This window comes from Equus asinus, chromosome 8 (assembly GCF_041296235.1).
Source record: "Equus asinus isolate D_3611 breed Donkey chromosome 8, EquAss-T2T_v2, whole genome shotgun sequence".
Classification (NCBI taxonomy): Eukaryota; Metazoa; Chordata; class Mammalia; order Perissodactyla; family Equidae; genus Equus; species Equus asinus.
Window position 1 is genome coordinate 47481869 of NC_091797.1, and position 12742 is coordinate 47494610.

General features: G+C 34.8%; 1 long non-coding RNA gene across 1 annotated transcript in view; it reads right to left on the reverse strand.

The window, feature by feature from the left end:
- Nucleotides 1-2873: 2873 nt before the first annotated feature.
- LOC139046086 (uncharacterized) overlaps nucleotides 2874-12742 on the reverse strand; it is a 64251-nt gene continuing 54382 nt past the window's right edge. The window contains exons 3-4 of the long non-coding RNA XR_011505638.1: nucleotides 5368-5437; nucleotides 2874-2969 (exon numbers count right to left, since the gene is read on the reverse strand). This is a non-coding gene — a long non-coding RNA (uncharacterized lncRNA). The remainder of the gene's footprint in view (nucleotides 2970-5367; nucleotides 5438-12742) is intronic.

The following is a 12742-nucleotide window of genomic DNA, read 5'->3' on the forward strand; positions in this document are numbered from 1 at the left end:
ATGCATTATCTTCTTACTGTACTAATAGGATAACTTGTTATGTTGCTCATAGGAAAATTCATTCAGTATCCATGTGGGTTGAGATCTCCTTTGGATTATGCATCTTCTATATGTAGGTTCTTCCAATATTCCAGTACATGATCATTACCATTCTTGGAATAATTTCTGAGATGTTCAGGTTTTAGTTTTTAGCTAAATTGAGGAATATTTACAAAAGTATCTATCTTTATTGTCAAGCACTGTGCAACTTAAATGTGCCTTGAATACTCCTAATAACACTGGTAGGCCAAACTTATTACACCTATTTGAAGCAGAAAATTTGAGACTCAGAGAAGATAAGCCACATACCTAAGTTCCTTTTGTTGGTAAGTTGAGTGAAATTTAAAAGAAAGTCTGTTCTTCTCAAGAGTTCATGTATATCCTTTCCACTATATTGGCAGGCATTATGCCAGAAAAAAAAATTGCACTCAGATAAAACACTTTAATAAAGAAATTGGTGTCTGTCAACATTATTCTTTAATCTTAGACTTTGTATACTTCCTTTGAACATAAAAAAGAGCTATTCAGTAGCTTCTGAGCTCTTAACATCATAAAAGAGATATGAAAGGCAAATATCTGAATTTTACCTCTCATTCATGAAATTTCTAAATCTTATTTTGAAGCATGCTATCCTTGGATACACATTTATTTCCTTTAGTCACTACTTACCATATTTTTAAAATAAGGCAAGGGTATCTAGACTGTACTTTGTCTTATTTATTATGAACTGTCACTGTTTGGTTAACTAGTGCTTTATTGTGTCAGGGAAAATAGATATATTTTAAGAAATATAACTAGATACCATATCACACTCGGTTTTTGTTACCATAGCTACTCACGTTCTTTGTTTTAACAGCCTGTTTATTCTTTTTGAATTGTGGTAAAATAAACATTACATTAAATTTACCATATTAGCCATTTTTAAAGTGTACAGTTTAGTGGCATTAAGAATATTCATACTGTTGGGGCCGGCCCCATGGCCAAGTGGTTAAGTTTGTATGCTCCACTACGGCAGCCCAGTGTTTCAATGGTTCGAATCCTGGGCGTGGACATGGCACCACTCATCAAGCCAAGCTGAGGCAGCGTCCCACATGCCACAACTGGAAGGATCCACAACTAAAAATACACAACTATGTGCCCAGTGGCTTTGGGAGAAAAAGAAAAAATAAAGTCTTAAAAAAAAAGAAAGAATATTCACACTGTTGTGCTAACCTTACTACCATCTGTCTACAGAACTCTTTTCATCTTACAAAAATGAGACTCTGTACATATTATATGGTAACTTCCATTCCTTCCTCCCTCCAGCTTCTGGCAACCACCATTCAATTTTCTGTTTGCGTGAGTCTGACTACTCTGCATACTTCATATAAATGGATTCATACAGTATCTCTTCTTTTGTGACTGGCATATTTCACTTAGCATAATGTCCTTAAGGTTCATCCATGTTTTAGTATATGTCAGAATTTCCTTCCTTTTTAAAACTGAATAATATTCTATTGTATTTATATACCACATTTTCTTTATCCATTCATCTATCCATGGATATTTGTGTTGCCTCTATTTTTTGGCAATTGTGAATAACGCTGCCATGAACATAGGTGCACAAATATCTCTTCAATGCACTGCTTTCTATTCTTTTGGGAATATACCCAGAAGTACAACCACTGGATCATATGGCGGTTTTATTTTTAATTTTTGTGGAATTTGCATACTGTTTTCCATAGCAGCTGCACCATTTTACAAATCCAGCAGTGCACAAGGATTTCAATTTTTCTACAATCTTGCCAACACTTGTTATTTTCTGGTTTTTGTTTTTATTTTTGCTGTTTAAAAAGTAGTAGCCATCCAAAGGCGTGTGTGGTAGTTAATAGCCTATTTCTTTTTTCTGGACTTTATTTTCTTCCTATTTGTCACTGTAATATGTTTCATAATATGCTTCTTATTTGTCAGTTATGGAATTTGTGCTGTTGAATCAATTTGTGGCGTATTACAGGCTTCAAGATTTAGAAATGCGGTGCTATGTAATATCACCAACTGGTAGTAAGTTTAGTCAAAAGCAATGCAAGACCTGGTTTATAGAATATTTAAGAATATATGTACTTTCATTTCATTCAAGAACATCAAGTCTACCATAAAATCCTCAACAGAAAGAGAGACAATTAATTTTAAGAACTATTATTAATTTTGCAAACATATAGTTATCCTTTATTTATAATTAATATATTGGTCAATTGAATGCAAATGTTATTGGATTCAAAATTTTCTCTTTAAATATAATTTTGCCTAGAAAGATTACATGAATTTATAAAAGAAAATTCAGAAAGTTCCAAACAGAAATGCAAATGAAGTAATTCCACCACTAAGATATAACCATTTTCATTTTTGTCTGTTTTGGACACTTTTCTTCTTGCATAAGCATACTCATATTTATGACATATATATATTTTTATATGCTAGTTTGTTCACATAATCTTCTATCAAGAATTTTCTCCTGTCTTATGCAATGTACTAAATATTCATTGAAAATATATTTTTCAGAATAGCTGTGTGCTCTTCAATCAATGCAGAAATACATAACCATCCCCTTATGGTTTCACAATTATTTTTTAAATCTTTTATTGTTATTAATAATAGTGTGATGATTTTTCCAATATTTATGTCTCTGTCTCCACAAATAATTACATACTAGCAGTCAAATTAGTTGGGTAATGGGTACAAATATTCCAAAACTATTAATTTATATTGCTTTGTACTGACCTATCATAGAAACCCAATTTCTTTTATTGGTCTCACTGACTGTAAGATTTAGGTTAAACATTTTTCAAGAACGTTCCATTCTCATATATCTCTTACCTCTCATCAAGAGGCTTCATAAATTTATTTATTATGTGACCCTAACTACTGGGTCAAAGATGTCTCAGGTTGCTCATCTGTAAGAAAAAAGACAAGGAGAGGGGAGGTTGTTATATTTTACATGTTTGCAAAGATCTCAACTACATTGATATCTTTTACTTAACAAATTATGGAATTAATAGATAAATATGGTATTATTTGCTGACTTTGATTTGCTTTTACCAAAATCTAGGGACTTTTTTTTTCTTTTTTTACCAATTTTGCAGCCTGAAAGTCTTTGCATAGCTGTATCTTTGAGCATTTAATTTTCTTACTCTCAAGAAGTCTGTTAAAGTTAAAAACAATTTTAATTGGTCACTTTTTTTTTAGTGAAATGGATGTATTTTAAAATAGCATTTTAGTTACCATAATAAGACCACTTTACTCCAGAATCAATATAGTGATAGATAAGGAAAAATCTTTAAATAAAAATTAGAAATATTTTTTCTCCATTTGGATTTATAATATAAATGCTGAACTCTGATTCTCTTATTTTGAATACTTCCTGGAATTAAGAATCTAGTAAATTTGATTTACCACCATGTTTTCTGTGTAATATTAAGAAATCCTTAATATTAAAGCTATTCAACTTTATTTTATCATATGTCAATTTACATGTCTTGATTTTGTCTTATATATACATCTTTAAAAGCACATTGTTCCCGCAATTTCTTTAGGCATATCCAGCATGAGAGGATAACAAATTACCTAATGAGAGAAGAAGAGAGGCAGCATTTGGAATACTTGGCAAAGGAATTTATTACTGGCAAGAATATTTGAATTGTTTACTAAGTAATATAGCTCAAGATGAAAAATAGTTACACTCCAAAGAAGTACATACCTTTTAACTGATGCCTATAGTTTAAAATACATTATTGAAAGTATTTAATAAATAAATAAACACATTATTGTGGAATTTGCTTCAAACCAGATTGCTTTTTATATGGAGGATTTTTCCTCAGTTTTTTATAAAAGGGATTCTTAAATCATAGAAATTATGTTCTGAGAGAATTTTAGAGTTGATTATAACACCCTGTTCCCCAATTCTTATTTGTCTTATCTACATACACTGTTTTCTCAGCATTTTTCTCACTGTCCATGCATCCTCTAAGAGGGAGATCTTTGGGCACTGTTGGTTTAGTGTAAAATGTCCTACACATTAATAAGCAGAGCTTTGTTTGCTCTGCAGAAGTTATACGTTGACCCACAGCTGCCTAATAGAACCACAATGAGATGTCACCTCACCCTTGGCAGATGGGCTATTATAAAAAAGACTAAAGATAACAAGTGTTGGCAAAGATGTGGAGAAGAAGGAATTCTAGCACATTGTTGGTGGGAATGTAAATTGGTGTGGCCACTATGGAAAACAGTATGGGGGTTTTTCAAAAAATTAAAAATAGAACTAGCATGCAATCCAACAATTCCATGTCTGAGTATTTATCCAAAGAAAACAAAAACACTAATTTGAAGAGATATAAGCACCCTCATGTTCTTTGGAGCATTATTTACAATAGCACAGATATGGAAGCAACCTAAGTGTCCATCCATAGATGAATGGAGAAGATGTGATATATATATATTCATTGGAATATTACTCAGCCACAGAAAAGAATGAAATCTTGTCATTTGCGACAACATGGATGGACTTAGAGAGTATTAGGTAAAGTTAAACAAGTCAGACAGAGAAAGACAAATATTGTATGATTTCATTTATATGTGGAATCTAGAAAACAAAACAAATGAGCAAACAAAACAGAATAGAAACAGACTCAAAGATACAGGAAGTAAACTGGTCGTTATCAGATGGGGAAGGGGTTGAGGGCAGGAGAAACACGTGAAGGGAATTAAGAGGTACAAATTTCCAGTTGTAAAATAAATGTCACGGGAAGGTAATGTACAACATAGGGAATATAGTCAATAATATTGTTTAACTTTGTATGGGACTGATGTTTTCTAGACTTATCGTAGTGATCATTTCATAATGTATATAAATATCGAAACACTATGATGTTCACCTGAAATTAGTAGGATATTGTGCACCAATTAAACTTCAATTAAAAAAAAAAAGAAACACTGAGGGCATATCAGTCAAGTTCACCTTCCTAACTCCTATGAGAAATCAAGTGTTGGTAAGTTGGGCTTTTCATCACTTTCCCTCTAAACTCCAATTAAAATAACTATAGTAGCCGGCCCAGTGGCTGAGTATTTGAGTTCACACGCTCTGCTTTGGCAGTGGAGGGTTTCGCTGGTTTGGATCCTGTGTGTGGACGTAGCACCACTTATCAAGCCATGCTGATGTGGAGTCCCACATCGCATAACCAGAAGGACCTACAACTAGAATATACAACTATGTACTGGGGTGCTTTGAGGAGAAGAAGGAAAAAAAGATTGGCAACAGATGTTAAAAAAATAAAATAGATAACTACAAACACATACCAAGATAAAGATGTCTATTTCTTGTAACTTGCCCATGAATAATAGTCTTGTACACACTGCGATCACTCTTCTGGAAAATACAAATGATGACATATAAATATTCTGTGCTATTCACCAAAAGTTACATATTTAAACTTACTGAGGCCAAAGGTATATATTATGATCATAATAAATCTCACGGTTTGTATAGCTTATTTATTTCACATCTCTTCACACATTGCTTAAAATAAGATATAGACTTCGATGTAATAAAATAAAAATTTTAAAATAAAAAAAGGAAAAGAAAGAAAAAACCATATGAGGTTGAAAAATATTTGAACTTGACTGCTAGCTGTAGACTTACCAGGAAAAATTGCTTCTCTATTGGGAATAAAATTGCTCTATAACTTTTATTTTTACAAGGCACAATCAGAGGAGTATTCTGAAATTTTTCAAATTCAATTCAGTTTAGTTCAGGAAAGAGACCATGGATAGGAGTCGGTAAGCTATAGATGTGCAAAATAGTCCTGCCCTTAAGAAGATTCAGGTAGGGGGTTGGGGGCGGAAAGCAGTGAGCATGTTTACCATTTATTAGGAGAAGTGCAATGAAAGCCACAAAGCAATGAAATAGTACAGAGGAAACGAGTGGGTTAAGGAAGTTTCTCAGAGGAAACTGACGCCTTAGTCAGTTTTGAAGGACATTTAAATAAAAGAACTTGCTAACCTGATGGGCAGGAGTAGGGGACATTTTAAACAAGGGGGGCAGAATGCATAGCAGTAGAGAGGTGTAAAATAACGTAGTCTTTTTTTGAAGGAACCACAAATATTTTACTACTGAGCATAAAGTGCAAAAGGAAAGGTGGTTGAAAGTAAGACTGGAAAAAATAATTACATATGTTACCACGTAAAGCTATAGGTGTTATGCTAAGCAGCTTGGAATTGTCCTGGAGACAATGAGGTGCCACTAAAAATAGTAAGGACATAGTGAATTTCATATCATGTGGAACCAGGAGGAGAGAGACCTTTGACAAGGTTAGGCAATAATAGTTAGACTGATAAATTGGAGGATCATGAATTGGAAGCAATGTACAGAATCAAAAATATTTAAGATATAAAGACAAAAGAGGCTGATGATTGCTCATCCGTGTGAGGAAGATTGAAAGGGCAAAGCTGTCTTTCATATTTATGATTTGGGTGATTGGATGCATAATGATGGCAACAACCAAAGTAGGAAATAGAGGACAAAGCTCAGGTTTGCAAGGCGTGGATAGGAACTTCAATTTTGAATTCTTGGCATCAAAGTATTCATTTACATTCATAAGGAAATATCTAATAGGCAGATATATAGATCTATATATACTCATATATATAGATATTTGAAGCTTGCAGAATCTAATGAGGTCTAGATTTAAGAGAAGCATATAAGTGCAGCCAAAAAATCAAAAACTTGAAGTAGACAGGCTAGCAGTGTTCCATCTGTATTTTCTTAGATTCCGTATTTGTCTATTTGGCCTCCATTACTTAATTACAAGGCCAAACTAAAGGCCAAAGTTGTTTGCATCTCCTGCAATTAAGAGTCCATTCTCTGAGCCTCATCCTTGTCTAACCCACACACCAAGCCACTATTTTCCCTGCCCTACATCAACCCCAGGCCCGGTACTGGACAACTAGGGCCAGCCCCTTTGCTCAAAGCCCACTAGAATTATTCAAACATGCCAATCCTAAACTGTTCAGCCCACGGACAACCCCAATAAAAAGTCTAATCTTGGCTTTTCCCTCACTCCTCCCTCATGACAAAGTCTGGTGCTTCCCCATGGGACCCTGTGTGGCACAGCATGCCCATTTCTCTTGGGAAATGTAAGTAGTAAATTCTTATTTCAAAGGCAGTTTTCTCCATGTTTGTCACCTTACTGATTAAAACAAATCCAATCTTGAAACCAGCAGTCAATGAGAAAATGAGAAGAAAGAGTGGGTCAAGGATGGGCAACCGGAAGGCATCAGAGCATGAGGGACTGGAATTAGCAATAAGAGAAGGACCAGGAGAGCCAAGTCTTATTAGCATTATTATTTTCAAATAAAGATTCTTGTTAACCACGTTAGTAAAATAAAGACTGAAAAAGTGTCCACTGATTTACAAAATAAAGTTATTATTAGTGACTTTAACAAGTGTTTCATGGGTATGCTACAATCTAAAGCTAGATTAGAAATTATTTATGGATATTAGTCTTCCTTACTAATCTTTTCTTTCCTCAGATAAAACTCATCAAAAGCTATGATTCCTGATCTTTAAGAATATAACTCTAAACATATAATCTGTACTTCAGAATAGTTAGGTAAGTACACTACATATAGTATGTGCCCTCTCCATATATATATTGAGAAACAGAATTCCTCTGCTACAGTGTGATGATTAGAGAAAGAGAAAGAAATTTGTGAACTGAATCAGGCATAAAAAAGGCTTTTTTGAAAGACTCCAGTACATGAGTAAATTATCACTAAACTTGACGTCAAATTCAACAGACTTATTGAAATAGAACAAATTTATAGATCTGGACAAGATTTAGCAATATAAATATACTTCCTAATTTTAGAGGGGGAAAATGAAATTCGAAAAAGTTAACTTATCTGAGGACCCACTACCCTAAGTGTTCTGGTTATTTGCACAATGCTTTCCCTCTACTGCATGGCACATGGCCTTCGAATCATTTTCCATTAGTCCTTTATCTAGTTTGCTCCCTCCATGAAAAATGCCTGACATTACCCTGTAATTATATGATATGATAGATTAGTTCTTACTTAATATTCCATTTGGCAATAGATTGTTCTTTTCTTCAGGACCAAAAACAGTCCCCTGTTGTTTTTTTTAATGACCGTGGCATCGTCCTGTTTATCTAATTGTAGTTAGAACTGTGTAGGCAATGAGGTAATGACACGTGTAGAATTTTTTCGGATGGTGGTGGTGATGGTAAAATGGTTGGAAATTTTTACAAAGAGTATGAATAGACAGATAATTGAACTCAGTGTTTCCCACAGAACACAAATGCACCCACACACGAAAAGGAATAATGGATTTGTCCTAAATTTTATAAGTTAAATAAGGCAAAATTTGTCAGTGATATTTATTTCAGAGATTGCACATTTTTAAGACCCCTCTCAGAAAAACCCCAATCTATCATAAATATTGCAAATTGCCCATTTTGTGATACGCCAACATTGGAACAAAAACACTTTCTGAAGAGAAATTTTATTGGCTTTGTCTCTTTCCTTCCTTTCTTAAAAACCTGTCACCATTCCAACATTCTCTCCATTTTTATGTTCTTTCCTGTTTTCCTCTGCTTAGTGGAAGTAAATAGCTCTTGATTATGGTTGCCCCAAGCAGTATGAGCAGTGGAACTAAATCTGGCTTAGAGAAAAGTGATTGTTTGTCAAATGGAAACAAATTATTTCCAGGTTTGATTTTAAGCAGAGAATCGTCTCTTGAATCCTTCTAATGAGGCCTTTGAAAGTGTTCTGAAACCACAAGTCTGAACAAACATCCTGCCAAGGGATGTGTTTCCTCATCAAGCATAAAAGGAGAAATGGAAGACAGGAGGGAAGGGAGGGAGGGAGAGAGAGAGAGAGAGAGAGGAAGAGAGAGGGAGAGAGAGAAAGAGAGAAGGAAAGAGAGAGAGAAGGAAAGAAAGAAAAAAAGAAAGGAGGTAGACAGAGAAAGAGAGGGACAAAGGAAGAGTTTACCGAGAAGACCTTCACCCTCTAGCATTATTGATTTAATTTTGTGAATGTTTTTAAGTCAATTGTTCAGTAAATTGTGTCATTTTCATCTATTGTCTGTTTTGCCATTTTTTAAACTTTTAATTTTGCACTAAATTGAGACAGAGAAAATTTGAAAAAATGGTACAATTTCCCTCAGCTTCCATTAAGGCTAACATCTTACATAACCATAGTACACTTATCAGAACCAGGAAATGAACATTGGTACAATACTAGTAACTAAACTAACTACTCTGTTTGAATCTCACCAATTTTTCTTCTGAAGTTCTTTCCTCTGTTCCAGGATCCTATCTAGGATTTTATCTTTGATTGTTATTTCTCCTCAGTCTCCTGCAGTCTGTAAGAGTTCCTCAGTTTTCCCTTCTCTTTCATCACCTTCACACTTGTAGATTATTGAGCAGTTATTTTTCCAATGTTCCTTAATTGAGATTAAACTAATTTAAACAAGTTTTCTAATACATGACTGAATATGTATAAAAATACAATATCATTTTTTCTTTTTTCCTAATTTAGATTTGTTCACTGTTTTCTAATCACTGTGCTGAGGTGATGTATCTTTGGCAAGAGTAACGCAGAAACGATCTTGTGTCCTTCCCAGTGCATCTTATCACAGGGCACTCGATGTTCGAATGTCTTACTACTGGTGATGTTGACTTTGATTTCTTGGTTAAGGGGTTTCTTCTGACTTTCCCATTGGAAAGTTACTGTCCTACCCTTTGTAGTTAATTAATAACTTGGGGAAGATACTCTGTGACTATCTGGACTCCATTTCTCCTCAAACTTTTGCCCACCGAATTTAGCACTCATTAGTCGATCATGTCTGCAACAATTACTATTGCAGTGCTCATCTAATGGTTTTATGTTTCCTTTTTGTTTCTATATTTATTAATTGGAATTTTGCTCTGAAGATGAACTGTCCTTCTCTCCTACTTATTTTTTATATACTTTAAATTTAGTCTATGGATTAAAATCTAACACTGCTATTGCTTATTGTTTTCCTCAAATTATTCCAGCTTTGTCTATTGGGCGCTCCTTCAGGTCGGCTCCTCTTTCTTTGACAAGCCCTCATCTTGTTTGAGTGCATCTCTTACTTCCTGATACTATCAGATGCCCCAGACTCATCTTGTGTTTTCCCTACCTTAGCCCTGGAGTCAATCATTTCTCCAAGGAATGCTAGTTCTTCTTTTGAAGAATGGTACTTAGAAATCTAGAACTCAGTGCCACGGCAGTGTCAATATTTCTAGGCACTCACAGCAGGCAGAGCTGGGACATATATGTCTGTATACTAACTGTATTAGTTTCTGGGGGCTGCTACAGCAAATTACCCCAGATATGGTGGCTTAAAATAGAAATTTATTCTTTCATAGTTCTGGAAACTAGAAGTCTGAAATACTGAACCAACTTTGTATTCTTGGCATAAATGACATTTAGTCATGGTTTACCATTATTATTAATGTGGTATTGATTGTATTTGCTAATATTTTCTTCGGAATTCCTGAATTAATATTTGATTCTGTTTGCTAACATTTCCTTTAGAATTTCTGAATTAATATTAAGGAGTAATATTGGTCTCCAATTTTGTCCTATCTTTATCTGGTTTAGGTATCAGTGTTCTTCTTGCTTCAGAGAAAGGAATTAGGTAGTTTTCCTTTCTTTTCAACACTCTGGAATAATTTATAGAGCATTGGGAATATGTGTTCTTTGAAGAATTTGGTGGAATTCTCCTGTGAAACCATTTGGTATTTTTTTATAGGGTGGCTCTTTAACAGGTCTTTATCTTTTTACCTATTTTCTGTCACTTGCAGTGGTGTGTTCTAATCTCCTAGTAGGACTGAGACAAAGGTCAGGTGACTGAGGTACTTACCCTAGGCACTAAGTTTAATGAGACACCAAAACACTTAGTAATCAAGATAAATGTTTAATGCAATACTTTAAAAGATCAAACCAGCAAACTAAAGCCTATAGAGCATCTTCCTGTTGTTATAAATAAAGTTTTATTGGAATCTGGGCCATAATTACGGTGATGTGAGTGAGGCAGGGCTGTGTAAGTGAAGGATCAGATCTTGTCTTTACTTAACAGTTTATATTAGGTCATCATGGGTTTTTAAAATTCATTTTGATTGCATTAGTGTAGATCTTATCAACATTTATTGAGCTGTGCTACACTCTCACTTGCCTCACCCTAGCCTAGGTAGGAGTCTTAATTTCTTTCTATCTCTTGTAATTTTCGCTTCATAAAGGTAGTAGCTGTGTCATTTGATTTTTCGTACATTCCCCTTTGAACACTTCTGCTTGGAAATCTTCTCTGTGCAGCTCTAGCTCTGCGTTCCTGCTGGTGTCCTGCTCTGATCTCCTTGTTGTTCTTTTTTTTTCTCCATCTGCTGGCTTTTTCCTCAATCAGTGTGCTGCTGGCCATACAGAGGGCACAGATGGGGCAGGAGCATAAGACTGTGTCCCTTGTCTTCCTTTCATTCTCTTTCATATGCAATTATTTTGCTGTTTCTACTTTCTATGTCTTTAAGTAATTTTGAGAGTGTGGTTTTGCTTTGAATGTTCATAGATATGAAATTATTTCCCATTGTTGGGGGGGAGATATTGGGAAGTTGTTTATTAATACCTACTGTTGCCTGCAGCTACCTGGAAGTCTTCTGGTCATCATTAGTAACATTATAATTGTAATCTTTTATATTTTTAATCCTTTATAATGATGTTATATGTTCCCAAACTATATACAAACTGATAAACAACTTCAGAAAATATCAAGAGCTGTTAACCTGAAACAGCTAAAGCTAACTGAAAAGTGTAGCTGAGATCCTGGTGTCTGAAAGTGGGCAGAGCAGGGACAGTTGTCCCTACAACAGAATAATGACAAGACATGCAGACCTATGTTTGATTTCCTGCTTAGGGCATATATTTTGAAGTTGAACATATCTCTGTTTCAATTGACAGAGGCAAAATCATGAGCACTTTTCCTAACTTTCCAAAGTTTCATTTTCTTCCTCTCTAAAAATCTCCATGTCCTTGGGAGAATTACTAATCTGATCATGTGTTGAAAGTACCTAGTAAGAGTGCCTGGCATAGCGTGTGCTCAAAAGTGTTTTTAACTTACCATTTTCTTTTTCCTTATCCAAAATTTTTGTTGCTATCATACCTAGTCTAGGGTATTCCTTTGGTTCTCACATTCCTGTGTTGGAAATAGGGTCTTTTCCTCATTTTGACACAAATTTCTCATCACCCTCTCACTCTGCCAAATATCAAAGCACCAATCTTACCACATTGTGAGATGCATAATTCTCAATGCAGAGAATCAGTTTTAGTTCTCACTGTGAGGTTTTCATTGCATAAAAATTACAGACAAATATCCAATCATCACCTCAAACTATTAATTCTGAATCCTGTTAGGCATAAGATGGGATTTGTGATATTTAAAATTTCTTTTCTATGGCTGAACCAGTGGGGTAGTATTTAAGTTTGTGCATTCCATTTTGGTGGCCCGGGGTTTGTGGGTTCAGATCCCAGGCACAGACCTACACACCACTCATCAAGCCATGCTGTGGTGGTGCCCCACACACAAAAAAGTAGAGGAAGACTGGCACGATGTTAGCTCAGGGACAATCTTCCTCAG